Here is a 4,985-nt window from a genome sequence, read left to right on the forward strand (position 1 = left end):
GCTTGGCAAAAACAGAATCAGTCAGCCAGCCAACACGTGGGCGATAAATGCCATTTTGCTCAGCAAGCAGGGACTGGACATCTGTTAGGTCCAGGCTCTGGCCCTGGCACTGGGAGTGTGGAAATGGAGAAGACCTGCTCCCTCCTCTTGGGATGCTCATAGTAATTAGATGGAAGTGGTGGGGGTGATTTATCTCCCATAGAACAAACGAGCTTTCACAAGGTTATATGTTGAATTCTCTTTTCTTTTACATTTTAGAGTAAGAAAAGAATGTTTAAAGACCATTGTGGTTTGAAAACAACTGTAATAAATGAATTTCACTAGCAGGTGATTTTTGTCTCAACCCATCCTGATTAAAGTTGGAGAAATCAAGTGGGTACCCCCATCAGATTCAAGGTTTCTTCTTCCTGCTTTAGTCTGCTATCAGTGGCGTATGTTGGTAACCACTTCAGAATGTTGCTTCTTAAGGCTGGTCAACAGATTCATCCATCAGTATTCTTGGGTATGGAGCCAACTAATGCCCTATTGTTCAATAAGAATCACAGTGTTCTAAAATTTAAAGATGAATCAGATATCCCATTGGTGACTGATTGCTCTGTAGATGATTCTTGGATTGTAAGAGCTTCCCTATGGAGGAAATCTAGAGGGAAATACCAAGCAATCAAACTTGTGTTGAACACTTTTGAGCCTAAAGATAGCAAAAAGGACATCAAACCTCTGTGCCCACCAGGACAGGGGTCAAGAAATATTCTCATTGAGACCAGGAGTGAGTCAAATGCTTTAATCAGTTTCCTGACGTCCCACTGAGTAAGTGTTACAATGAAAGGAAGTGAACTCTGCATAAGCCTGAAGCATCTCTTAAAATTATGTTAACACTGGGATTGAACAGAATGTATTTTGCTTTCCAGAATCAACTCTTTGCTTAAACCAGTTGAGCAAAAAGAGACATTGAATATTTTATTATCATTATTATTATTAAAAATCCCTGTAAGTCTTTACATTTGCTCCTATTGCCAAATATCCCATATTAATACATTTATTTGTTCACTGTCATTCATTAAACAAACATTTGTTATTCATATGTTATGACAACCACCAGGTGCAATCACTTCAGTCACACTGAGCTTCTGCTGCTCCCATTTTTTTCCAGATTTAGTCCTTCCTTTGTGCTGTCCTCTCTAGAATTACATTCCCCGACACACTGCCTGATTCAACCTTCAAGATGGGGTTCAAACATTGCCTCTTCCAAGAAGCTTCTCCTGACCATCCTGGCTTAGCTGCTGATAATGTGCCAAAATGGCCAATCTGCTTATTTATATCCATCCATTCTTCAAGAGAAAAGGCAATTTATGTGGTCATCGTAACATGAAGTGTATAGAGTTTTAGCACAACCTCAAAGTAGTGGAGAGCTATTTAAGAAATTTAAATTAACTTGGTTTCTTCAGTACCATATAGATGAGGTAGTAGTAGTACCACTGACAGTAAGAGCCATCTCACACAATCTTTTCTTTAAAAAGAGTACATCTAAAACTTCAGTGCGGTATCTTCTCACCACCACCAGACTGGCTAAAATGGAAAAAACAAACAACACCAAGTGTTGGCAAGGATGTGGAGCGACCAGAAGTCTCATACATTGGGAGAGTATCTGTTGGGACAATCTCTGTGGAAATTTTTGTTAGTAGCGATTACTAATGCTGAGCACATGCGTAACCTATGACTCAGCAATCCACTCCTTAACATTCGTAAGAGAAATGCACACACAGGTTCGCCAAGAGGCATGTACAAGAATGTAGCATCATTACTCTTATTAACCCCAAACTGGAAAGTACCCAAATGCTCATTAAGAGTACAATAAAGAAACAAGTTATGATATATTCACATAACAAAATACTGGGTAGCAATAAGAGTGAGAAAATTACAGTGCACAGCAGGAATGAATCTTGCAAACACAGTATCGATCTGAAAAAGCCAATTACAAAAACATTTATGAAGTATGGTTCCGTTTATACATGTTAAATAAATGTCATTGGAGACCATAATTCAATTAATTCAGGTCCTGAAATAAATACTATTCAAAAACATGCGGTACACATAAAACTCTGTGGTACACAAAGTTCAAAAGAGGCAAAAAACCACTTTGTGGTGTTAGAAACCTGGGTGTGGTTTTCCTTGGGGGGCAGTTACTGGTTGGAAAGGGCATGAGGGAATGCTTTTACAGTGGTTGCAATGTTGTTTCTTGACCTGGGTGCTTGTTACACTGTGTGTTCATGGGTGTGCATGTGTGGTGAGAGAGACAGCAGACTCTCTGGGATCTCTTCTTGTCAGGACACGAATCCTGTCATATCAGGGTCCCATCCTCATAACCTCATGTAACCTTAATTACATTGTTAGAGGCCCCGTCTTCAAATACAGCGACATTGGGGGCCAAGTCTTCAACCATATGAAGTTGGCAGGGAGGCAGAGCCACAGACATTCCACTCATAACAGGAGCTGTGAACACTTCGCATCCATTCTTAATTCGCTACACAGGTGGTGTTCAAGGTACTCAAGGGCAAGAAATGCAGCAGGAGCTACAGGAAATGGAAACTGGACACTGGAAACTCCTGGAAGCTGAGGCTGCCTCTCACTTGTTCTCCCTCAGTGCAAGTGCTCCATTCTCCTCTCTCAACCGATGCCTGGGTCTATTGCTTGTGGGGTATCCCTGACCCTAGACCTTGACCTCTCAGCTTCTATGGTCATCACCAGATGCCATCATACTCTGGCCTCCTGTTTCAAATTATAGACATACAGAGAGAAATCTGGTTGGCTCAACCCAGGCTATACTCCTCCCGCCATTCTTCGCCCCACTCCCAACACATACCTCTTGAGTCCAGTTTCCATGAGCTGTTTCAAGGAGTGTATTATGTGATGTCTAGGGCTGGCCCTTCCAGAAGCAGATGACTTGGCAGAAATGTTTCTAGTATAAGTTCTTATGGGTCTTAAATAGTTATTGTGGAAAGGTTTAAAAATCCAAATCTTCTAGTCTGTAATCTGAGGTTTCCCAAACAGTTCAGAACCAACTCACCTGTACCCATTAAGAATACCTTCAATCACAAGCAACAGAAAATGAGGGTCTAGATTTATTTTTAACATATTATAAGATGTTTAGAGCTGGGTAATTCTTGCTTTTGGTTCAATGGCTTGATGTGCCAAGGCCAAAGTCTCTGATATTTTCTAGGCTTTAATTTCATGCTTATGACCACATAGTCTCAAGATGGCTGCTACACCTCCAGGCATCACATCCACTAGCAACATATGTCTGCTTTTTCGAAACAAACATACAAAAAAAAAAAACCCAAAACCTTAATCAGACCTTCCAGAAAACTTCCACAGAGACATATTATTGGCTAGAATTATGTCAAATTACAACCTCAAGCTTCAAAAGACTCTGGAAAGACACACACACACAACACACACACACACACACATACACACATATATGTGTGTGTGTGCATATATACATATATATATTTAACTTTTCTATACTTTAAAGTAAAAGGTGGCAAGAGAGAATAGAGCTGGAAATGGTAGTTGGGATAGCCAGCAGAAATATGTACTATGTTCTTTTGAACAATATTTTAGCACCTGAATTAATTCAGAATTCTTTCCTCTTTGGTCTCCAATGACATTTATCACATACGAAAAATAGAAATGTTAGAAAACAAAGAAATAGACACATGAAAAAATGATGATCTTCTTATTTCCCAACAAATACAGCCCCAGGTATAATCTAGGTATCACCCATGCTGTCCCATCCTCTGAATGATTGGGTGTTGAGCCATCCAACAACCCAGAACTGGCTCCTCTGGCATCTCAGAGAAGGGAGTGTCCATATCCTGTAACAGTGTCTCTGCCAGCATGTCTCAGCAGCCATCCCAAAAAAGCAGAAATAGACAATCCATCCCAAAGAACAGAAGTTGAGAACAGGAGCCAGGGAGACCTACATGTTACCTTGTTTGGGGAATGCTCAACTGAGCATCCAAACAATGCTCAGTTGGAAAAACTGAAAGACGTATTATTTTTCCTCTTCTTGAATAAAAACATTGAAAAATCAGAAACCGTAAGTTTTAGATAAGAAGGACTTTTGGGGGGAAATATGGAAACTCTACATGTTTTCTTCCTGTTTCTGTCTTCCAGAAAGGGACCTATAAATCTTTACAATAATTTGCTTAAGATTAATTGCCAGTTGTCTCACTTTGCTATTTCCATTTTTAAAAGGAAAAATCATTACACAATAATGCCACAGTGCCTCAGAGGGACCCAAGGGGTTTTCCGAAGAGTGCCCCAAGATGCTTCAATTCAGCCAGATTGACCTCATCAGCCACACCTTATTTGTGCTGCCAAGACTTTGCTTAAACCCTCCCCCTCACCTAGAACCCTTTGCTCCTCCGCCCCATTTACTAAAGTCATCTTCTTCCTTAAAGACCATTGCAGATAGAATTACCTTTTGCTGCAAGAAAATAGTAACTTACACAAGTAAACAGGTTTATGCTCCTCATGTAACAAAAATCCTAGAAGAAGAAAGCCCCAGGCTGGTCATTAGCTCCTCAGTGCTGTTAGGGATCTGACCTCATTTGTCTTTCTGCTCAGCCATCCTTAATGTTGTGGTTTGAGTGTTTTTGTTCCCTCCAAATTCAGTTGGGAGCTGAATCCCCAATGCAATAGCGTAGGGGGGTGGTGTTTGATGGGAGGTGGTGCTTGATGGGAGGTGTTAGTTCTGCCCTCATGGGTGAATTAAAGCCTTATGAATCGAAAAATGTTGGAATAAAGCTCTTTACTATAAAAGTGGCCTATGAGAGAGGGTTTGCTTTCCTGTTCTTCTGTCACATGAAGAACAGTTTCCCTCTCCCCTGGTGGATGCAGCATTCAAGGTGTTGGTGGCTGATGTGATACCTTGGTTCTTGTCTTCCTGGTTTAAAAGAATTTAAACAAGAGACACACAGCAA

At 40.6% G+C, this 4,985-nt stretch overlaps 1 long non-coding RNA gene across 1 annotated transcript; it reads right to left on the reverse strand.

Moving 5' to 3' along the window:
• Window positions 1-766: 766 nt before the first annotated feature.
• Window positions 767-4,748, reverse strand: LOC108590991 (uncharacterized). Its single transcript, XR_001910760.4, has 2 exons — window positions 4,512-4,748; window positions 767-1,566 (listed from the first exon to the last, which is right to left on the reverse strand). It is a non-coding gene; the product is annotated as an uncharacterized LOC108590991 (long non-coding RNA).
• Between the last annotated feature and the right edge of the window lie 237 nt (window positions 4,749-4,985).

This window comes from Callithrix jacchus, chromosome 3 (genome assembly GCF_049354715.1).
Source record: "Callithrix jacchus isolate 240 chromosome 3, calJac240_pri, whole genome shotgun sequence".
Classification (NCBI taxonomy): domain Eukaryota; kingdom Metazoa; phylum Chordata; class Mammalia; order Primates; family Cebidae; genus Callithrix; species Callithrix jacchus.